Source organism: Perognathus longimembris, chromosome 23 (assembly GCF_023159225.1).
Source record: "Perognathus longimembris pacificus isolate PPM17 chromosome 23, ASM2315922v1, whole genome shotgun sequence".
Taxonomy (NCBI): Eukaryota; Metazoa; Chordata; class Mammalia; order Rodentia; family Heteromyidae; genus Perognathus; species Perognathus longimembris.
In genome coordinates this window covers 1,031,084-1,055,249 of record NC_063183.1, presented here as the reverse complement: position 1 = coordinate 1,055,249, position 24,166 = coordinate 1,031,084, and positions in this window count along the sequence as shown.

Sequence of the window (24,166 nt, the reverse complement as noted above, 5' to 3'; positions counted from 1 at the left end):
CACCCCCACCACTGGTTATCTTATGGTGAACCTCCAACAGGCCCTTAGGACCTCTGAATTGGGCAAAGAAATTCTCTCCTTTTTGGGGTTGGTTTGGGTTTTTAGGCATTGGATCCCCGAGTTCTCCATCTTGGCCAATCCTCTGTGAGAGGCAGCTAAGAAGGCCCCAGAGGGAGCACTGACTGACACCTGGGAGGTAGCCAAAGCCTTTCATCATCTACTACCAACAGCTCTGCTGGAATGTCCCCTTCTCCAGCCACCTGACATGGCCAAACCTTCTTTTCTCTTTTCAGATGAGCACCAGGGCATGGCTATCGGAGTTCTGAGCCAACCCCTGGGTCCCCCACATTCTCCTTTAGCTTATCTCTCTAAACATCTCGATCCCAAGGTCAGAGGGCGACTGTCCTGTCTTTGGACCCTGGTAGTGGCGGCCTCCCTGACTAAGCAGGCCCTAAAACTAGCTCTGGGATCCCCATTAACAGTGCTTTCCTCACACCGACTCCATGACTTACTCGGTCACCGTGCCCTAACCCTCTTGTCTCCTTATCGCCTACAAGAAATTCATTGTTTATTAAAAAGCCAACTGTCTCACTCCTTTCATCTCCTAAGCTCAATCCCCCTACCTTTCTTGCCTGCGCCTCTACCCCATCTGAGCACTCCTGTCCCAAGGTGGTAGAAGCCCTTACCTCCCCAAATGGACTTACCGATCAACCTTCCTAACCGGACCTGAATTTGTTGGTGTATGGCAATTCCTTAGTGGACTCGTGTGGGAAGAGACAGGTTTCCTATGCAATTGTCTCCAACCAAAGAGAGATGGTGGAGGCCCAGTGCCTCCCTGAGGGGACAACATCTGAAAAAGCCGAGCTTGTGGCTCTTACTAGGGCCCTCCACCTGGAAAAAGGGAAAAGGGGAACCACCTACACTGACTACACCACCTAGTATGCCTTCCTCATTACTCATTGTCATGAGGTGATTCGGAAGGAACAGGGTTTCCTATTTACAAAGGGAAACCCTATTGTGAATGCCTGCCTTAATTTAAGAATAATCCAGGCCCTTTCCCACCCGGCGGCTGTCGCTATCGTCCACTATAAGGGACCCCAGACTCCCCTGTTTGCCGAGGTAACAATAGGACTGACACAGTGGCACGCCAACTCACTGAACAGTCAGTGGTCCCTGCTCCAATTTTGGTTTTATAGGTCCCAGATTTGGCCCCCTAGTATTCTCCATCTGAGAAAACTTTACTACATGAAAACGGTGTCACAGAGGAAGACCAGGGAAGGATGTTCATAGAAAATAAATTAGCCTTTCCAACCCACCAAATGAGGAGCTGTCTGCCTGGACAGGACTGGCAGATTTATTTCACCCAATATGCCCACTCACAAGCGGATGAGGTACCTCTTGGTCCTGGTAGACACCCTCACAACATGGGTGGAGGCTTTCCCCACTCCTAATGAAATGGCAGGAGTCCTAGCCTCATTTCTACTTTCAGATATCATTCCACACCTTGGCCTTCCTTCCTCCCTTCAATCTGATAATGGCCCATTTCCGCTCCTGTCCTCTCCTGTCCTCTCCTGTCTTCTCCTGTCCTCTCCTGTCCTCTCCTGTCTTCTCCTCTCCTCTCCTCTGCTCGCCTCAACAGGTTTTTTGTGCCTTGGGCATTGAGTGGAAGATACACCCACCCTACAGGCCTCAGTCATCTGGCAAGGTTGAGAGGGAATACAGTGTCCTTAAGCCCCACCTGACTAAGCTAGCCGTCAAGCTACAGCTTTCATGGATGGAGCTGTTTTGCGGGAGGGGCCCTATGACATAGTATAAAACTGGCACAAGGATTTGAGGATAGGCTTGACAAGGTTCCACCGGCCTCCTTGGTATGGCTGGCCTCACTCCAAAGGCAGCTTAATTCCTTGGCCAGACTGGCCCTTCAAAATCCCAGGGCATTGGAACTTCTTATGGAAGCTGAAGGGGGTACCTGTATGTTCCTGAAGGAAGAATGTTGTTCCGATGTTAATGAATCAGCCCTAGTGGAGGAAAATATAAAAGCAGTGGACAAACTTCAGGAAGGGCTTCACTGACACCCAACCAGCATCCTGGATATGAGATGGTTTCAAAACCCTCTAGCCTATTGGCTAGTACCTTTGCCAGGACCTGTAATTTTACTCTGCTTATTTTTTTTCTTTTTGGCCCCTGCCTTTAAAAATATAAACAGGAGCAGATACAGGAAATGACCAGGGCAACGGTCAACCAGCTCTTTCTCCTTTACCTGTATACTCGACTGCCTGCTGCCCAACACTGCCCCCCCATGCCCTAGACAAATCAGCATCCTACCCCACTCTGCTCCCGTTGAGCAAGAAGTACCCAGATGCCTATCATTGCCCTTTTATCTAAGCAAAAATGTTGAGATGGCAGGCTGCTGGAGGGCCCACAGGTGCTGAGAATGAACCACCTCCCTATCAGGTAACACCATCTGCATCAGCCGTTCCTAGATGTACTAGCCTGAGACTAGCTCATACCACCCAGACTTGCAGAACAACCTACTTGCTAACTACCACCCCTGAGTGAACCGCCTTATGTGCCAATCATATAAACCCTGCCTGAGCCTGGCCCGGGTGCGACCTCCCTGATCATGACCAGAGAGTTGCCTGGGAGCATACCCCAATAAACTCTTAAATACCTCTACTTCCCTCTGCTTGCTCTCTTCTCGCCTAAAACCTCACATAAGGGTGCCCAGCATTTGACCCAGGCCTGGCTAGCCAGTGTCTGAAGCAGGCCGTGTCTTCAACTCCTCCAGCATTTCCCCCGCCCCATGCCTATGGTGACCCACACTGGGGAGAGACCATGTGCTCTGACAGGCAGCTGGGCACTTCAGGACTGCAGCCTCAGATGTCCTGGCCACCTCTTCCTGCCCACGACGAAGGCCAGGGCTTGGCAAAGAGGCAGAACCTCATGTTCCCCACCTGCCCCCAGACTCACTCTGCTTTTCCTCCCAGAGCCACTGCCCTGGCCCTTCCACCTGCAGCAGTTGAGGGTGAACTTGAGGTCTAACAGGAACTGCAACTGCTGCCACCTCCTCCACATCAGGGGTGACATGCTGTGTGATGGAGGCATGGCCTGAATCCCCTGTCTGCTGAGACTCTGGCCCTCCCTCCCTGTCTGGCCCTGGAAATGGGAACCTATTGACCATGTGCTGAGACCCCTCAGCCCCTGTGCTGGAACCCCACAACAATAAAACAACAAAATCACTTTCTTCATTTCAAATGATGTGTACAGTATGATCCTCTTGTTTAGAAATATCCTTCACTCATTCCTTCCTTCCATTCCCACCATGATTTCTTAGTTCCCTTTCATCTGTGTCTGATGTAGCAATGGTGCCACTCTGCTGTGCTGTTGTTTTGATTGTTCCTATTTTCACACACTTTCCACTCATTCTGTGTCCTCTTTGCTCTTTACTGTGTTTTGTTTTCTTGAGTCCTGTTTACGTTGTTCAATCTCTGTGCATTTTAATTCTAACACCCACCTCTCAGGAAGACCATACCCTGTTTGTCTCTGTTTTTGGTTTGTCACTCAGCATGATTTGTTCTAATTCCATCCATTTCCCTGCAAATGCCATTATTTTGTCTTTTCTAATGTCAGAGTAAAATTCCAATATTGGTACCACATTTTTTGAATCCATTCAACTGTACTGGGACTTCTGGGTTGTTTCCATATCTTGGTCATGGGTAGTGTGAATAGTGCAGCAATGAACATGGATGTGCAGGTATCTTTGTCATGTCCTGGTGCCTGTTGTCAACTAGACGCCTAGGAGTGTTAAGGCTGGTTTGTAGGGTATGTCTATGTTTTTTTTTTTTTTGGCCAGTCCTGGGCCTTGGACTCAGGGCCTGAGCACTGTCCCTGGCTTCTTTTTTGCTCAAGGCTAGCACTCTGCCACTTGAGCCACAGCGCCGCTTCTGGCCGTTTTCTGTATATGTGGTGCTGGGGAATCGAACCTAGGGCCTCGTGTATCCGAGGCAGGCACTCTTGCCACTAGGCTATATCCCCAGCCCCTATGTTTTCATTTTTTGAGGAACCTCCAGACTGTTTTCCAGATTGGTTGTACTAGTTTTCGTTCCCAGCAGCAGTGCAGTAGGGTCCCTCTTTCTCTGCATCCTCACCAGCATTTGTTTTTATCTGAATTCTGAATATAGGCCATTCTACTGGGTTAAGGTGGTATCTCAGTATTGTTTTTTACTTTCATGTCCTTTATGGTCAGTGATGGTGAGCATTTCCTCATGTGTTTCTTTGCCATTTTTATTTCTTCTTCTGAGAAGTGTCTATTTAGTTCCTTTGCTCATTTAGTGGTTGGTTTGTTAGGTTGGGAAGGGGTTTGTTTCTCGATCTCTCTGTAGATGATGGATATTAGGCCTTTGTCTGTTGCCTTGCTGGTAAATATCCTTTCCCAGTTTGTTGGCTATCTTTCCAGTTTAGTACCAATGTCTTTATCTGTGAAGAAACTTTTTATTTTACTATAGTTCCATTTGTTGAGATGCTCTCCAATCTGTGGTTACCCTGGGACTTTGTTCAGGAAGTTCCTGCCTGTGCCTCTAAGTTCTAGCTTTTCTCCTACTCTGTCCTGTAGTGGTTTCAGAGTTTCAGCTCCAACGATGAGGTCTTTAGTCCATTTTGAGTTGATCTTAGTGCTTGGTGACAAGCTGGGGTCCACTTTCATTTTTCTGCATGTGGCTGCCCAGTTCTCCCAGCACCAATAGTTGAAGAGGCTATGCTTTTTCCATTGTATGTCTTTGGCTCCTTTGCCAAAAATCAGTTGACTGTAAGTGTGTGGTTTTATTTCTGGGTCTTCCAATCTATATCATTGGTGTTCACTGGTATGTAGTTTTCTTTTTTTGTTGGATCTTTGCCTTGTTTGAGGATGAGTGTGATTTTGGCTTCATAGAATGAGTTTGGGATAACTCCTTCTGCTTCTATTTCATGGACGGGCTTGAGGACTATGGGTATTATTCCTTCTTTACATGTCTTGTTGAATTCCGAGGTGAGCCAATCAGGGCATTGTTGGGGTTCTGGACACCCCCTTTCTCCCCCCACGGGGAGAATGGTAACCACAAACTCTATGAAAGAGCACTCAGCCTGGCCCTCCGCCAGCGGAAGGCCAAAGGCGTGCTCACACGGGCAAGCGCTAAGTTGAGGACGGGTTGCTGAAGCTTCCCCTCCCCCCAGGCCCCCCACATGTTACCGAGGGCGGAGGCGAAAAGGAAGGCATCAGGGACACGCTGCGGTGGTGGAATGCGTCTCAAAGACTTTAATATGGAAGGGCACTTATATAGAAGTAATGGCGGGAAGGAAAGGGGGCTGGCCAAAGGGTCAGTCATAGGCTAGGGGTCACGTTCATCAAGTGACATCACGAAACTTCCCTTTGTGGGCGGGACAACCCCATCATGGTGGCACGCACGTGTTCACCTCCCCAGGGGTGGAGGTCAAAAGGTGGGAGGGGCTTCTATTGTCCCAAGGCTGGTGGAAGGGCAGTCTTTCCCAGGCCATAATAATCCCCAACATCTCCCCCTTTTTGTTTTTTTCAATAAGCAGGGGATGCTGTAAACACATGGCATGTGTGGGCATAAGGCAAATGCTGACATAAGATCTGTGGGGCCCCTTCCACAAAACTGGGGTGAGGGGTAGGTAAGGGTCCATCCATCTGGCTATGTCCAGAAGTCAGAATCCTCAGCTGGTTTCTGCCAAGTGCAGGAAGGTGCAGACAGCAGCCCTCTTTTGGTGGTGAGGTAGAAGCTGAAACTCTGGCATTCCCGGCAGTTCACAGTAGCTGATAACTCAAACATAAGTGATTAGTAAAACATTCTTTTATATAAACATTGAAGCCAAGGTGTTAAACCTTTGCATTTACCTTTTTAAACATTTCTATCATAAAACATTGGGGTTGAGTGTCAATACCCTCAGCTCCTATTTTCTTTCCAACGGGACTCCCCAAGTCTAGCAGCAGGGGGAGAGGAAAGGAAGAAGCATGGTGCAAAATTCCTTTGGTTTCTTTGTGTGACGCTGTAGGCAGTATTGCCACAGCAAAACATTGAGCCATGAGATGCTCAAGAAGGAATCTAGAAAGCAAACAAGGAAAGGAAGCTTGGTTGCCTCCTACCGTAGGCAGTCCTACTTTCCATATTTCATGGGAGAGCAGAAGTCCAACATGGTCCTCCTTTTCCTGAAGAGAACAAGAAAACATTTCTCCAGAGTGGGTGCTCTGGGTTTAATTTTCCAATCTGGAAAAACACATATACTGTACTCCATCCCACACTGATTCGGGATGATTTAAAATTTAAATTTCTGGATAATTAACATAAGCATAACTAATCCTTAATTAATCCTAGGGAATCCTTAATTAATCCTGGGGAATACCTCCCCCTTTTGTTTTTTAAAATTATGACACCGGCAGCCACCAGGCAGGGAGTATGGATGGAGGTCTCGTCTTCTGTAGCTACTTCCTGCTGTCAAGGGGGCGACGTAAATCAAGGGCCCCTGGTCAGCCTGGCAGTCCGGTGTAGCTGGCAAAAAGTCCCCATCATTACCATGAGTATGGTCACTAGGGCCAGAGAGCGCTATGGTTTTCTCTAGCCCCCCCTGAGTCTTTGGGCATACCCAGAAGTTTCCAAGGCTGGTGCCTCCAGGGTTCAGGCCTGTGTTAGGGTGACGACTGTGAACGGCAAATTCCCCATTGGTGATCTCAGCAAGAGATGTTATTCTGTCAAAAGACACTTTTGAAAAGGTCAGGCAAAGTATCGACAAGTTCTCAGAGCTGGTTGGCATGAATGGCATAGAACACACCCTGGGCATAAGCCAGGAACAGTTCCCTTTTGGAGCATAAACCCAATTGTAAAGTGAACGAGTAAGGAGAAACGACTGAAAGAAGTGTTTAATGATAGAAAACTGGTTTGGCATAGCCAGTCAGAGGCAAAATAAATAAATATATATATACACCTATATACAACTGGCAAAAGAGAAGAAAATGGAGAGGAATTATCTCTCTTGATTTCCCGGCTCTGATCCATTTTGAAAGGGTGAAACAAGGCATCTCCCTTTAGGATAATATGGCACCATTCTCCTCTCACTCCACTCCACCTTTCCATCTCCTGGACTGGCTAAGTACCAGGAATTTCAACGTTTGTGGCTGGAATTGCATTTTTCCATCCGCGTTTGAACTCGGGGCCTGAGCACTGTCCATGAGCACTTTCGCTCAAGGCTAGTGCTCTACCACTTGAGTCACGGTGCTGCTTCAGCCTTTTGCTCGCTCTCTGTGGTTGAGCTCTCAATCTGGCTCTTTGCTGTTTAACTGGGAGGTGGGATTTTGGAGAAATTTTTTCCTTTTGCCCGGGCTGGCTTTGAACTATCCAGGGAGTCATAGTCCTACAAGCCCTTTTTATTCCCAATTGAGCAACAAGGAAAAAACACAACAGAGATAATCCATTTGTAACCCGTTGAGAACTGACCAAAAACTGCTTGTGAAGGTTTGGCTATAACACTTAGAAAACATGAGATTTACATGCCATCAACTTGAATCACGCCATTGAATCCCACTGGCAAGTGAAAGAGAACACAGATAAATGACAACCAAGGGCAAAGGGTTAAAGCATTGTGGAATCCTCAGTCTCGGAAGTGGCTGCGTCCCTCATCCCCATTTGGCAAGTTCCATGCCATGCGATGGGGAACTCGAGGCAAAGCTGTAGTGGTATCTCTTGCTCACATCTTGCTCTGGGTTGCCTGAAAAATTTCTATATAGATTGGTTAGAGTGTTCAAAATTTTTCAGCACTTCTGGCTCTGGTATATCGATGCCCTTCTGGTTTAAGCAGGGTGAAAAGACTTTTTTTTTTTTTTTTTTGAAAAGACTTTTTTAATCACAAAATTTAAAGACTTTCTTAATCCCAAAATTTTACCTGGCTAGCTGTGACCACTAACATAACTATGGTGATTTAACCTGGAGTAACTGTTAAGATGGAACTATTCACATCCTACTCAAGGCTCATAAATCATTCGAGCAGCTTCCAATGGGAGAGAGAGCAAAGAATCATTAGTAGTGAAACCAGGCAGTTTGGGAACAGAATGTGGTGGCAGCTTCCCGTGTCCAGGAGCTGCTGCCCATCCATGCGGCTAGAACATCTGTCCACCTGTATCCTATAAAGCAGTATATTAATCCTGGGTCAGGAAAGTTGAGGTTAATAGTCACATTTGTATGAAGCAATCTCAATTTCTTGATCTTGAGAGTTTATGAGAACACAGGAGAGAAAATGGGAAGGTAAAATCTTAATTTATGCCAAAGAGTTGTTAAGGCTACATGCACACTTAACTTTTAACACACTGAGTATAAAATAACATGCTGATTTTATACCATTGTGCTTTTACTACATGCTGCATATTTGAACCTTATGGAAACACACTGAATATAAAATAACATACTGGTGTACTTTTACCACATGTTGTATATTTGAACCTTATGGAAATTTTTATAGGCACCTTTATCTCCATCGAACACCGGGATGGAAACCTATTGTTATGCTTTTAAATCTTACCAACAACCACACGCGCGCACGCGCGCACACACACACACACACAAAAATACCTGAGCGCTCTTTAAAATTGCTTTGATTGGCCATTTAAATTTTCTGGAATTCCAGCGGCAAATGATATTAATTTGCCCATAATAGAACCACGTGGTTGAATAAAAAACAAAAGGGAAACCTGTTAATTACACACTCCCAACATGACAATTTTTAAATCACAGTGGACAAGCAAACCCTTTTATCCATCTAGAAAAACTCCAGTTGATTTTATATCTTTGAACTGGTAAACATGGAAGTTCAATCAAATTACCTATTGCTGTATCAAAACTCTTTGTTTTCCTTTCAATATTCCATTTTAGTTTATAATTTGAGGCTTTCCTGTCTCCAACCCCGTCTGCAGCTGACAGAGAGAAAACGTGCAGGCAAGCACAGCGGGGTGCTTGCCTCTCTCAGCTGCAGCGCAATCGCTTGAGGCCTGTTAGTCTGAGTCCCCGCCCCTCACCTGGGGGGAATGGGTGGGGCCCCGCCTCCAATATGGCGTGCCCCATTGTGCTCCACGTGTGTTAAGTCAGAAATCAGGATTCAACCAACTCACCCGAATTTCTGAGCTTAACGACCATCGGCGGGCATAAAGCAGTTTGCCGGGCTGCAGCAGGTCCAGCCACTCCGCTGCCGCCGCCGCTGCCACCCACGCACCCCAACTGGGACACCGTCCCATGGTCTAAACTGCACGCCACGCCTTTTAATCCATCCGCGGGCTGGGGCCGCACTGGCTCCAGCCCAGCCATTGTAAATACAAGCCTGGCCAAAGCAGCAGCCATCCCCAACGCTCTGCCGCCGCCATGCCACAGCTTCCCACATGGTGGAACCGCGCTTCCACCACGCCGTGCTCGGCCCGCCACACTCGGCTGCCCAATTGATACCGCAAAAGACGCCTGGTGCCGCCCAGGGCCACGAGGGCCCCAGCCCACGCACCTCGCAAACCCGGGGTGGCGCGGAGCACAGTGTACTCACGCTCAGCCCGCGCAAGCCAAACCGCTCCGGCGCTCGGCCACCCACTGCTTCTCAAGCGCCACTGCGGGTGCCTGCCGTCTGTCTTTTTCCTGAGTTTAGAGGGAATGATTTAAGTTTCTCTCCATTTAATATGATGTTAGCAGTTGGTCTGTTGTATATGGCTTTTATTGTTTTGAGGAATGTTCCATCTATTCCTGTTCTCTCCAAAGCTTTTAATAGGTATGGATGTTGTATTTTGTCGAAGGCTTTTTGGGCATCGACTGAGATAACAATGTGATTCTTGATTTTAGTTCTGTTTATGTGGTGAATTACGTTGATTGATTTACAGATGTTGAGCCATCCTTGTGACTGTGGGATGAAGCCTACTTGGTCATGATGTATGATTTTCTTGATCAGTTTCTGGATCCTGTTAGCTAATATTTTATTGAGGAGCTTTGCATCTGAGTTCATTAGTGATACTGGTCTGTAGTTCTCTTTTTTTGTTGGGTCTTTGCCTGGCTTGGGAATGAGTATGATATTAGCTTCGTAGAATGAGTTTGGGATTTCTCCCTCTGTTTCTATTTCGCGGAAGAGTTTGAGGAGTATTGGTATTAGCTCATCACTAAAGGTTTTGTAGAATTCGTTGGTGAATCCATCTAGGCCTGGGCTTTTCTTTGTTGGGAGGTTCTTGATTACCTCCTGTATCTCACTGTATGTTATTGGTTTATTTAGTTGATTTATTTCTTCTTGGTTCAGTTTGGGCAGTTTATACTTCTCTAAGAATTGATCCATTTCTGTAAAATTATTGTTTTTTGCTGAGTAGAGGTTTTGGAAATAGCTCTTTATGATAGTTTGACTATCGTGTGTACTTGTTGTAATTTTTCCGCTGGAGTCCCTGATTTTATGTATATGAGTTTCTTCTCTTCTTTTTTTGTAAGTCTTGCGAGGGGTCTGTCAATTTTATTGATTTTCTCAAAGAACCAGCTTTTAGTCTTATTTATTTGTTGAATGGTCTTTCTATTTTCAATCAGATTTATCTCTTCTTTAATCTTTGTGATCTCTTTCCTCCTAGTCATTTTAGATTCGGTCATTTCTTGTTTCTCCAGTTGTTTTAGTTTTATCGTGATGTTATTCACCTGCTCTGCTTCCATTCTTTTAATGTGAGTGCTGAGGGCAATGATCTTGCCCCTCAGTCCTGCCTTAGCTGTGTCCCATAGGTTTCTTTGTGATGTATTTTCATTGTCATTGTGGCTTATGAATTCGTTGATTTCATCTTTAATTTGGTCTGTGGCCCATTTGTTGGATAACAGTGTGGGGTTTAGCCTCCAAGAATGTGTATAGCCTCTGTGGTAACCGTTGTTATTGAGGGTTACCTTTAATCCACTGTGATCAGATATAATACATGGGGTTACGTCAATGCTTTTGTATTTTCTGAGGTTCTTTGTGTGGGCTATGACATGTTCTGTTTTGGAGTATGATCCAGGTGCTGCTGAGAAGAAGGTGTATTGGGTCTCTGTAGGGTGGAAGATTCTGTATAGGTCTGTCAGATCCATTTGGGATATGGTGTTACTTAGGTCCTCAGCTTCCTTGCAGATCCTCTGGTTGTTGGATCTGTCTCTTGGAGAGAGAGGGGTATTAAAGTCTCCCAGTATGATTTTGTTTGCATCTATCTTGTTCTGTAATTCTGTGAGAATTTGCTTGACATATGTGGGGCCTCTTTTGTTCGGTGAGTATACATTTATCACCGTGATCTCTTGATTCTGGATTTTTCCTTGTATTAAAATGTAGTGTCCTTCTTTGTCTTTTTGAGTTGATTTTAATGAAAAGTCCAGCTTGTCTGAGATCAGGATAGCTACACCTGCCGTTTTGGTAGGTGCGTTTGCTTGGAAGATCTTGCTCCATCCTTTCATTCGGAGCCTGTTTTTGTCCCTTGCTGTAAGGTGGGTCTCTTGTAGACAATAATTGCCAACTTTTTGTTTGTGGATCTATTCTGCCAGTCTGCTCCTTTTTATCGAAGAGTTTATACTGGAGAAGGAAGCCGGAGCAGAGAAAGCAGTCCCCACACAGTGGCGCCCTCGTGGGTTGCACGAATCCACGCAAGAAAGCCCGGCTCCCGACCGGCCCTGACGGAAACAGGTTGGAAATCCTGAGACGCGCGATCCTCCCACCCCAGGTAAGAGGATGGGACAAGTCCAGAGTCGGCGAAACAATTCGCCCCCTAAGATCCTAAAGTTCACCCTCCAAAACTCAGGGATTAATATCTCAGAGCCCTGCGCCATACAAATTTGGGAGGAATTGACCCACAGGGTCCCGTGGCTAACTGGAGCCAACCCACTCTCGTGGGAAACTTGGGACTGACTAGAGCGGGAATTACAAACGGCACGATGGGGAAAACTCCCACTTCGAGCCATTAAGACTCTCAAGGCTTGCCTCTCTTGGGACCCGGGCGGGGAGTCCCTGGATTCAGGAGGACGGCCAGAGGGAATTTTGATCTGGAGTGGGCCCCGATGCCTACTCCAAAAAGCCCTGGGACTAAAGCTCGTTCGCTACCCAGGAATCCAAGCCGCGGCAGACAGGAGATGAGCAGAGCAGCCGCAGGCTTGCTACCCCTCCCCCATGTGAGATTCAGCTTGACTCTATACATATGCAGATTTCAGCAGCCGCTTTTCTGCGGCGGCGGCGCCCCGCAGCAAAAAAAAAAAACAAAAAAAAAAAAAAAAACTGGCCTGGCCACTTTTAAATTCAGAGGCCTTGAAGCTACAGATTTTCATGAGTGCAGGAGGATGGTTCTTGAGAGAGGCGGGTAAACGCGCCCTGGGCAAAATATTAACTTTACGGCCTGACTTTCAGATTTCCCACCAACCAAGGCAATAAACAGCCTAAAGCCCCTTGCTGGGCAGTCCCTATTGCCAGAGACAGTAATCATGATATTTGGAAAAAAGTTCCGATTCTTAATTAATACAGGAGCAGATCGGACCATATGCATTTAATTGGACAACATTATTATTGGATCAGCAGACGCCCATGTGCTAGATTTGGCCTATAGCAAGGCCCAAACACTCCTTCAAAGAGGAGGGCTGCGTATTAGCCAGTGATAAGGTTCAGGAAGTATACCCCTTCAAGATCTTGGGGGCAGAGCTTAAACTAGACTCTGTATGCCTACTCAAGCCCATGTTAAACAGCCAATGAACTTGTTCTCTGATAGTCTGTATGTGGTTAACTTGCTACCCAACCTGGTATGTTCACATATCAAGTTGGATGGAAACCCAATCACTCCTCTGATGATCCAAGTCAGGTCTCTGTTAAAAGAGCGGAGTGAGCCTATTTTTTTACAGCACCTTCGTGGACACCAAGGACTGCCTGGGGACCTGGCACAAGGTAATCATAGGGCCGACCAGCTGGCCACTGATGGAACCATCATAGCGCTAGCCATTGTACAACCTCAAAACCTCCAAATGGCCAAAGGGCTTCATGAGCGTACTCACTTAAATTGGAGAGGGTTACATCAGAGATTTCCTTCAATTCCTATAAAAGACTTAAAAAAGATTATAAGGACTTGCAAATCATGTATGCCTTTCGTGCAAGTCCCTCCCTTACAATCTCCAGGTGTAAATTTAAGAGGTTTAAGACCCAACTTAATTTGGCAGACTGATGTGACCCATTACGCCCCCTTTGGAAGGCTAAAATATATATTTATGTCCATTGACACCTGCTCTGGTGCATGTTGGGCCTCTCTGCATACCGGTGAAAGAGCACGGCATGCTGAAAGCCACTTCTTACAATGTTTTGCTATCCTAGGACTGCCTTTACAGGTTAAAACAGATAATGGACCTTGTTTCACCAGTAAGCCTTTACAGGCATTTTTCCAAATGTGGAATATTAAACATACCACTGGAATACCTTATAACCCAAAGGGTCAAGCCATAATTGAGAGGCATAATAGGACCCTAAAGGATCAATTATTAAAACAAAAAGGGGGGGGGGAAGCCCCCAGGACCAGCTGAGGACAGCGATGTTTACATTGAATATTTTAAATTTCTCTAAGGACCAACCTCTGTCGGCTTTCCAGAGACACTGGTCAAGCCAAACACCCTACTTAAAAGTGGAGGCCCGGTGGAAGGATTCTCTGACAGGGGCGTGGCGTGGGCCCGACCCAATTATCAGCGCAGGAAGGGGATTCGCCTGCGTATTCCCTACTGGGGAACCGAATCCAATCTGGATACCAGCTAGAGATGTAAAATATTGTCCAACAGAATGACCACCCAAGGGCACCTGCCCTTGAGGGATGTCTCCCCTTGTTTCCTCTCAGGAAAGCAAAGACCGAGGTGGAATTTTCTAAGGAGAAACGGGAAAGCCTGCCTGCACCAGCGATGGACCTGGACCCAGTGTCGGCCCTGTTTCTTCCCTGGACCCTGCCTGACGCCCTTTGGAGTAACGTTTGCTGTGGCAGCGTGGCCCACAGCCTTGCACAAGGACCAAAGGGAAATTTTGCACGGTTGTCCCTCTCTTTTGCTCCCCCCTTTGCTGCTTATCTCAGGGGTCCCCATTGGAGGGAAATAGGAGCTAAAGGACTTGGACACTTTAATGTTTTATTATAAATGTTTATAATAAGTAAGGTATTGGCACCTTGCTGTAATGTTTACTGTGAAGTGTTTACTAACCTCAGTTGTTAAGTTACCAGCATCCTGGCTGCCACATCACCAGGACCTGAACCTGCCCCTCTACCTCACCATCGAGGGAAGGAAGAGCCACCTGCGCTACCTTGAGCGACACCAGACCGGACCAGAATTCCTGCTTTCCGTGGACTGACCCCGATAAGAGACCCTCCATTGCCTTGCGCCTTGTTGTAATTACTCATGTGTTACAATTGCTCATGTGTTACAGTTGCTCATGTTTGCATTTGCCTTGTATTACGATTGTTTATGCTCATGTCTGCTTTATGCTCCCATTTACCTTATGTTTACATTGAGTCTCTTGTTGTAAGCGATGGGCCAGAGCTGTCTAGGTACCAAGTGGCCTTTGGCCTTTAGCCATATAAGAACCCCAAGAGGCTCGTCACTCAAACCCTAGGACCGGCTGCTCAGTAAGGTCCGCCGGCACCGGAAAAAATTATCAGGCTTTCTTTCGAATGCCAATCCTACTCTCCCCAAGGCCTCTCATCGGGCCCGCCAGCCCGGCAGGAAGGTCAGCCTGAAGAGCTAGGGCGTTAGCCCGAGACGGGTAAGACTCCCCTTGGGGGGGGGGCAACCTAAGACATGGCGCACTCTCGAGTAGGGCGCCTCCTGCTGTTCGAAAAAAAAATATAAAAGAGGCAGATGTTGGGGTCCATCTTCCCCCCTAGATGGAAGGGGCCTGAGGCACCTCCCCCAGCTGGGGAATGCAGCCCTTCCATCCTCTCTACATTGGAATCTGGAGAAACCGGTCGGGTAGAGAGACCCCCGACTTAGCTGGCAGCCAGCCTGGCGCCTACCAGCCCCGCCCTGGTTTGGCGCACTCAGAGTGACGTAGCCCCTTGGAGGTCAAGTGACCAGCCCCTTGGAGGTCACCTGACAGCTCGTGGCCTATGGGAATCCTGGCCAACCCCCTTCCCCTGATCATCTACCCTTGCCCCTCTCTCAATAAAGTTAGTTCGCTCTCAGAAGCTGACCCGTGGTCTATGTCCGTAACTCCCAGAGTAGGATAGCGGTCACATTGCCACGCGGGTCGTGCGCAGCCAGGACGGAGACACCCCCACGTCTCACCCTGACAGACCTGCAGGCCGAGGGTGGGGGGAGAAGACGATGCGAGGGTAATAAGAGAGAAAATAAGCATTTGAGCCGGAGCAGAGAAAGCAGTCCCCACATATACCATTTATATTCAAAGAGATCAAGGATAAGAGTGTTTTTTTCTCCTTCCATTTTCTTGTTGGGCTGTTTTTTCCTCTTTTGTTTTTTTCTTGTCTTTAGTGAGCTGCTCTTTCTGTTTCTGTTTCTGTCTGTGTGTCATGTACGATCTCTGTTGGGTGGGATTCCCCTCTTAGAATTCACTGTAGGGCTGGTTTTTTATTCACATACTCCTTTGGATAGATCCTCTTTGCTATGGAAAGATCTGGTTTTCCCTTCGAATGTGAACTCCAATTTCGCTGGATATTTAATCCTAGGTTGCATATTGTTGGCCTGTAGAACTTGGATGATGTTCTTCTACTCACTTCGCACTTGGTAGGTTTGTGTGGAGAGGTCTGCTGTTATTCGGATCCTATTCCCATTGTAGAAATATTCTTTCTTCATTTTGGCTGCATTCAGAATTTGCTCTTTATTCCTGAGATCAGAAGTATTGAATATTATGTGCCTTGGGGTGGCTTTTCTCGGGTCTGGCCTGCCAGGTGTCCTATTGGCTTCGGTTACTGGATGGGGTCCCTTGTGAGATTGGGGAAGTTTTCTGCAATAAATTTATTGAAAATATGATGAAGTCCTCTGCTCTGGTACTTGGCTCCTTCTTCTATTCCAATTATGCGCAGATTATATCTCTTGTCTTTGTCCATTAGTTCCTGAATTAGTCTGCCCTGAAGCTTCACCGTTTCTTGGAGTGTGGTAATTTTCGGGTTGTTGTCAGCTGCTTCATCATCCAAGAGAGAGATTCTGGATTCCATATGGTCAATTCTTTGTGCTGTCGATTCAATTGTGGAGTTTATGGATGTCAGAGAGCTATTTATGGTTGTCAGATCAGCTCTGATTGTGGAAATTTCTTCCTATAAAGAGTTGTATTTTAAATCTACTTTTTCATGCATTTCACTTCTCAGGATGTTAAGGTCTTCTTTAATGGAGGTTTGCACTGTATCCATTTTTGCTTCCATTTCTTTCTTGGCTTCCTGGATGTCCATCAAGACTTCCACTATAAACTCCTGGAATTGTTTTCTGATTTCGTTTCTGACGCTTTCCATCATTTCTGTTAACATGGCCTCATTTGCTTTTTTATTCTCCATCTCCTCTTCAGTTTTGCTGCTTTTTGGAGCTGGCGAGTTGGCTTGCCCTTTGATTAACTGTGTTATATATCTTTGTGATTTGCGCATCTGGAGATCTGTGGGTGGCTTCCCTGGTTTGGTTTTGTGCTGGTTCCCGCTGGTCCATCAGTGGGAGCCTTGTGCCCTGGTGTCCTGGCTCTGGGTTTGTGTTTGGCTGTTGGACCTTGCTTCCCAATGGGTGAGCGTGACCATCTCGGTTGTTGCTGAGGTGGTCACTCTCCCTGCACTTGGGGGCCGGTAGGTTCTGTGTCTTTCTCTGTGGGACAGTGTCCTGCCGCTGTGCTGTGCTGACCCTAGCATGTGCCTGTTGGGGGTTTGTTGGTCGCTAATTCAGCGTGGCGTGGAGGCTTATCTCTTCTTTGGTTCTTTTTTCCATTCTGTATCTTGGTCAGAGGAGCTCACCTCTCAGGCAGTTCGTCTTCCTGTGTGGACCGCTCTGGGGCCAGTTTTGTTGAGGTGCGGCCCACCCACTTGTGCGAAATGCGCCAAACTGAGTGGGCACGGGCCTATGGAAAGCTCTGCCCTCTTGTATAGGCACGCCTACCAGAGCGGGCGCTGCCACTGTGGCCCCGCCCACTTGAGCGGGGTACGCCTACCAGAGTGAGCCCCGGGTTGTTGGGTTGTGCTTGCGCCCTCCCGCTAGTCCGCTGTAGGGGGCGGTATGTGTGGGGCCCAGTGGGATCAACTGTCCAGGCGCGGGTTAGCGCCCTCAGACTGCGCCTCCGCTGCAATGGGGGGGGGGCGTGATCAGGCTCAGGTGTCCCTGCTGTGCTGGTATTGCCCACCAGTGCCTGTGATTTTAGTTGTAACGTCTGCGAGGTCCAGGCACCTCGGGTTGGGCCAGCACTGCCGGCTGTCCCCCGGCCCCTGTTGGGAAGGGGGCAGGGCCGATTTGGCCAGTTCAGGCTCCTGGGTGGCCTTGGGGCTGTTCCGCCCCTCCCCTGCTAAACTCCTCTGACTTCCCAGCGCCTGATGGGAGATTTCTGCCTGATTTGGGGTTCTTTGTTCCCACGGGGTGGGGAGGGGGAGGGAGATCTAGCTTCTTTGTAGGGTTTGGGTCTCTGATAGCTGGTCTCCCATTGGGGGAGGGGGTAATGGGGGACTCACTGGTCCTGGATTGTGTGTGTGTCCCGCGCTGCTGTTGGTCCTTCGGGTGTGGCAAAAGGTCATGGTGGCGTCCCCGGCTCTCCTCTTCTGCACCACTGGGTTCCCCAGCCGCTTACGTCCTTTCCTGGTGAGGACTCAAACTTCCCATCGCCGCTGTTGCCATGTGTCTTGGTCCTAGCTCTCCCTGGTATCTGTGGAGTCCCGCTGTCTGGACTCTGCTCTCCTGGCAGTCAGTCTGCCGATCGCCGGGTCTCCTTTCCCAGCAGGGCCCTGTTCGGGCCAGGGTCGGCTGGTGGGGGGAGGGTGCCCCGTAGATTCTCCAGCTCCATGTAGGTTTTCGGCTCTTCTTTTTTGCTCCTTTTTGTTTTCCTGCGTTGCTCCACTGCTTCTGGCTGCTAGTTTTGCTGGGTTCTTGATGGGGTGTTGGGTGCTGGAGTTCCCAGCTTGCTATTCAGTTGGAGTGAGTCAGGGTGCCTCCCTACTGTGGCGGCGCCATCTTCTGGATCCTTTCTGCTTCTGTTTTTTTTTTTTTTTCTTTCTTTCTTTTTTCCTTTTTTTTTTGGCCAGTCCTGGGCCTTGGACTCAGGGCCTGAGCACCATTCCTGGCTTCTTCCCTCTCAAGGCTAGCACTCCACCACCTGAGTCACAGCGCCCCTTCTGGCCGTTTTCCATATATGTGGTGCTGGGGAATCAAACCGAGAGCTTCATGTGTATGAGGCAAGCACTCTTGCCACTGGGCCATATTCCCAGCCCCTGCTTCTGTTTTCTTCATGTGTGCATTTAGAGCTATGAACTTGCCCCTCAGTCCTGCTTTTGCTGTGTCCCAGAGGTTCCTTTGTGATGTATATTCATTTTCATTGAATTGTAGGGACTCTATAATTTTTTCTTTAATACGTTCTGTAACCAGGTGTTGATCAGCAGTGTGATGTTCAGCCCACATGTGTTTGAGTATTTTCTGCTGTATGCTTTGTGTGAAGTGCCAGTTGGAAGTCACTGTGATCAGATAGGATACAAGGGATTAGGTCAGCCCTCTTGTATTTGCTCAAGTGCTTGGTGTGAACTATGCCATAGTCTATTTTGGAGAATGTTTCATGGGCTGCTGAGGAGAATGTGTATTGGGTTGTTGTTTGGTGGAATACTCTGTGTATGCCTGTTAGTTCCATTGAAATGCCATGATTAAAATGCTAGTGAAGGGCTGGGGATATGGCCTAGTGGCGAGAGAGCTTGCCTCGTATACATGAGGCCCTGGGCTCGATTCCCCAGCACCCAATATACAGAAAACGGCCAGAAGTGGCGCTGTGGCTCAAGTGGCAGAGTGCTAGCCTTGAGCAAAAAGGAAGCCAGGGACAGTGCTCAGGCCCTGAGTCCAAGGCCCAGGACTGGCCAAAAAAAAAAAAAAAAGCTAGTGAACACACACACACACACAAAGAGATACACACACACACACACACCCCAAACAACAAAATCTCCAAACCCTTAAGATGATACACTTAATTTCATGTATACTTTAAAATTGGGAATATTAATGAGAATTCCCTTTTTAAAACCTGGTAACTCTTTTGATAGATTGCTGGGGATAAGGAAAAAATAACTTCTCATTAGATTTTCCAGTTGTTTGCCGGTGATATATAAAAAATGCAACAGATTTTGTATAGTGATCTTATATCTAGCAATCTTGCTAAACCTTTATTATTTAAAAAATTGGTACACAGGGTTGTTTTTGCTGTTTTGTTTTCACCAGTGCTGAGGGTTGGATTCAGGGGAGCGTTTCTGCTCAAGGCTCGTAGAGCTACCATTTGATCCAGAGCTTCAATTCTGGATTTTTGGTAGATAATTGGAGATACAAATCTAATGAAATTTTCAGTCCAGGCTGGTTTCAAACCATGACCCTCAGATCTCAGCCTCCTAAATAGGTAAGCATTACAGGCATGAGATTCTGGCACCTAGTTCAATATTTATACTTTAAATATCAAATTTACTTTCTCTGTATTTGCCTATCATGATGATGATGATGATGATCATGATCATGATCATTTTGTCAGTTGTGCGACTTGAATTATGGTCATAGGCACTGTCCCTGGGCTCCTTTTGCTCAAGGCTGGCACTCCACCACTTGAGCTATAGCACCACTTCTGGCTTTTTCTGTGACTGATTGAAGATAAGCTTCTCATAGACTTTCCTGCCCAGGCTGACTTCGAACTTCGATCCCCAGATCTCAGCTTCCTAAGTAGCTAGGATTGCAGGTGTGAGCCGCCAGCAGTCTTCATTGTTTTTCTTAAAAAATGAAGCAAAACAAACAAAAAATGAAACAAAAGAAAGCAAAATCTTGGGATAGTTACAATCCTTAGCGGGAGAGTGCTTTCTTCAAGTGCATGAAGTCCTGGGTTCGATTCCTAAGTACCACATACACAGAGAAGGCCAAATTGGGCCTGTGGCTCAAGTGGTTGAGGGCTCAAGTGGTTGAGCAGAAAGAAGCTCAGGGGCAGTGTGCGGTTCCTGAGCTCATGCCTCAGGACAGGGAAATAAATAAGAAAACAGAACTCCAACTTGTCTTCTAGGTGGGTATGCATGGGTAACTTCAATAAGAGAAGTTTGTCTGGCCTTAGTGTGTCTCCACCCCACACCCAGCCTTACATTCCATCTGGACTGCTGATGCTGGGTTGCTGATATTCTCTTTCTTTACTGTTACTTATTTTGTGTGTGTTTTTTTAGTGTTTAGTGTTATAAAGATGTCACTAAGTGGTGGTATTTGATTTCCTTTTTCTAAGCTTTTATTTTTTATTGTTATTACAAAGGTGTTGCACAAAGGGGTACCGGTTACATAAGTCAGGTAAAGGGTCCATTTCTCGTTGGACTATGTCACCCCTTTCCTCCTCCAAGTTTCCCTTTCCAACTCCTCTCACAGGTAAATCATTCTTTTCCAACATAGTGAACAGTGAGTTGAATGGCTGCATGTGGTCAACCTTTGCTCTTTTATCTCTTGCAACATTCTCCCCTCCCCCCGTGGTTGTTTTTTGCTTTCCGAGTTTCATTTAAACTGCTCTGATGGGCACCTTGCCATACAGGTTTTTCTTGATAAACATTCTAGGTTTCTTCATCAAAACCCATTCCTTTGGGTCAGTTAAAACTAAGGCTGAGTTGCTGAATTTCAACCACAGATGTGGTTGAGTTATCTGATGCACCCTGAATCACTGATCGGACACAACATTGTGTGTTTATCTCACACAACATACTTCACTGGTCTGACACATGCTTCATTTATCTGATACAATGTGGTTCATTTTTAAAAAGAATCCTTTGTGTTTGGAGACAAAGGAAGAAGCACTCTCCCTATTCTGCCCAACTAGGCCTGGGGACATCCTGCCTCCAAGTCTCTAGTGCTGGTGTTACAGGAGTGTGTCACAGCTGGCAGCTTCATGTGTTTACAACCTAGTTACCATAGAGACAGGACCCATGTGCCCTGGCCACAGCCATGTCCCTCACCCCATGCTCCCTGGCCACAGTCACGGCTCTCAGCTTCAGTCCCTGGCCATAGACATGGTGTTGAACCCATCCAGCACCAGGTCCCTCACCCTATGTACCCCACAAATGGACACATACCTCACCCCCACAATGGCTACGTCCATAACCCCATGCAACCCACAAATGGCTAGGTCCCTTAGCCCAGTCATGGCCATTCTCCTCACTCCATGCATCCCGACCAATGCCTTATACCTCTCCCCATGAACCCCAGCAAGGTCTGCATCCCTCCTTGGCCCCTCGTGCTCCTGTACTTTTGTGTCTGGCAGGAGTTGGTCCCGAGACAGCTCAGCTGGAAGTGGGCACCTGGGAAGCAGTAAGTCAGAGGGAGGAGGCAGAGGAGGGGTGTGCATGCTAGAAAGCCTGGTTCTGCTGTTCATCCCTGGTTTGGATTTGCAGGGTCTTTGGTGGTCCCGATGCATGTCTGCTCACCAGGCCCCCATCCCTGAGGCTCCAAGGAAATCCCATTCCACTAGGTTCTGGAGCAGCGATGGCAGAGGATGAAGGCAGAGGCTGGAGGAGGTCTCTGGCCTTAGTGTTGGGGGAGTAGAGGAGGATATGCCAAGGCTCCCCTGGGACCTGCAGGGCAGGTGGCGGGTACAGGTGCCAGTAAGTGTGTGCTACCCAGCCCAGCCCTGGCGCCCTGCTGTGGGGATGATGGGAGAGCCGGCCTGCAGGGCTTGGTTCCAATGCTCCCTTTCCGTCTGTGGTGGCAGGTCTCTGAAGCCTCCTTTCTCATCTACCCAGCAGGGGCCAGGGGAAGAAATGAGCCAGATTTCTATCCATCCGTTTGGATCAGCTCAGACTCAGGGTGAAGATGAACCCCGGAATCTATTGTCATGCGGTTGACAGACCCTCTGTGGGTCCTGTTGTTGGCACAAACTCTGGGTGGTGGTGACCCTTCCTTTTTGCTGTGGACCTGTTTTGGTACCAGAGGACTGCAGGGAAGAGGGTCAGCCCAGGTGGGTGGGGTGGTATGGAGATGTGTGACCATAGGTGGCCCATTGCCATGGTGATGGTGGCATGGCACAGCCAGGTCCCAGCAGGAGAATTTGGGGGTTCCTAAGCTGGAAAGCCATCAGTCTACCTGCAGATCAGAGCTGCGGGCACTGTTCTCTCCCATCCATCCATCTCCAGGTGTCCCTGGATTCTGCCCTCATCCTGCAGCAGAGCAGGAGGTTATCTCTCTGCATGCTGAGACTCGCAGCTCAGCTCTGATGTAACTTGGACACAGGCTGGATTCCTTGGTTGAGCTTGAGTTTGGGCAACACCCATGAGTGCCCACTGTGTAATCTCTTCTTGCAGCACCCCATGGGTGCTGAAGCCAAGTGTGGCAGTCTTGCGTTCAGTGGAGAGTGCGTCTCCAGGCCGGAACCTGAAGTTCAGACACCAAGGTGTGATGGCGCTGAGGGCTGGAGCTGAGGGTCCTTTCTGTCCCTCAGAGGACTGTGTGGACAGCTAGTGAGAAGCAGGAACGAAAGGTGGCTGGTTGGGGAGTCTCCTGCACCTCTGACTGTGCACTTCCAGTGACTCAAGCAGCATGAAGGGCACAGTGTGGGCTCCGGGCCTGTGGCACACATCTGTAAGCCTAGCTGCTCAGGGTTCTGAGGTCCAGAGGGTGGTCATGAAAGTCTGGACTGGGCAGAAAACTCCACTGGACACCATCTCCAAAGACACTAGCAAAACTCAGGGCTGGGGGTGCTGCTCAAGGGATAGAATGCCAATCATGAATGGGCAGAACAAGCACACAGGCCTGGGATCAAACCCCACTATTAAAAAGACCAAGTATACAGTGGACCAATGAGGGACAGAATCCTCACAGTCCTCGATCTGGAAGTCCAAGGGAAAGGTAGGGTAGCCCCAGGACTTGGGCTGGCAGGTAACAGCCTTCCTAGGGCATCTGGTGTGCACATGTGTGTGTGTACTTGTGTGTACATTGCATGTGTGTGAGGTATGTATGCACATGTGCATGGTTTTGTGTGTGTGTGGTGTGTATGGTGTGTGTGTGTGTTTGTGTTTTTGTGTGTGTGTGTGTGTGACAGGGCATGTTGTATGGGGTGTTGTACTATTCTGCTGGATCTGTGATGTGTGTGTATGCGGGCACTCTGCCACTTGGAGCCCGTCTCCTGCCGGGACCCTGGGTGACCGTGGGGAAGGCCTCACTGTGCCTTCTTGGCCTGCTCCATGGTCCTTCTCCTCACTTCCCTGCCATGGCTGCGGTGACAGCTGAGGCCCACCATGTGCAGACATTGGTAGCTCTGGGCTCTGGACTGCTTTACCCAGGCTGCTCTCCAGCTAGGACCTCTGCCTTCGTAGAAGCTGGACTTGCAGGCAAGAGGCCGAGTGCTGGGCATGTGCTTATGGTTTAGACTTTTTTGATAATGACTGATGAAAGAGGGTGCTCCTGCCTTGGCCCTCAGCACCTCCACGGCCAAACATTAGAATCCTGAGGCTGGGACTGAGGCCAAGGGTTAGAGAGCTCACGTAGCATGCACAAAGCCATGGGTTCCATTCCTCAGCACCACATACACAGAAAAATCCAGAAGTGACACTGTGGCTCACTAGTGGTAGAGCGCTAGTCTTGAGCAAAGAAGCTCAGCTACAGTACTCAGGCCCTGAGTTCAAGCCTAGGAATGGACCATCCATGAACGCTGTTTATGATTTGAAAAGAAACTAGAGCTATATGCTTCTTTTTCTTAAAAGAAAAAGAAAAACAAAAACCACCTACTGGGATTTCAATTAGGGCCTCTCAGCTGCTACTCAGGTGCCCTTCCATTGAACCACACAGCCCCGATCACCAGTGTCCTCAATCACAGCCTTGTGTCCAGCCATGTCACATGTCAAGCTGGCTACTGTGGACATGGGGCCTCCCTTTGCTAGGTGGGTGAGCCTGGGTGTGGGAGGGCCAGCACTGTGGGGCAAGAGCCAGGGACACTGCCTGCCTCTCCCATCCCCAGCAAGCCCCCCTAGACTCCTGCAGCCTTGTACAATGCT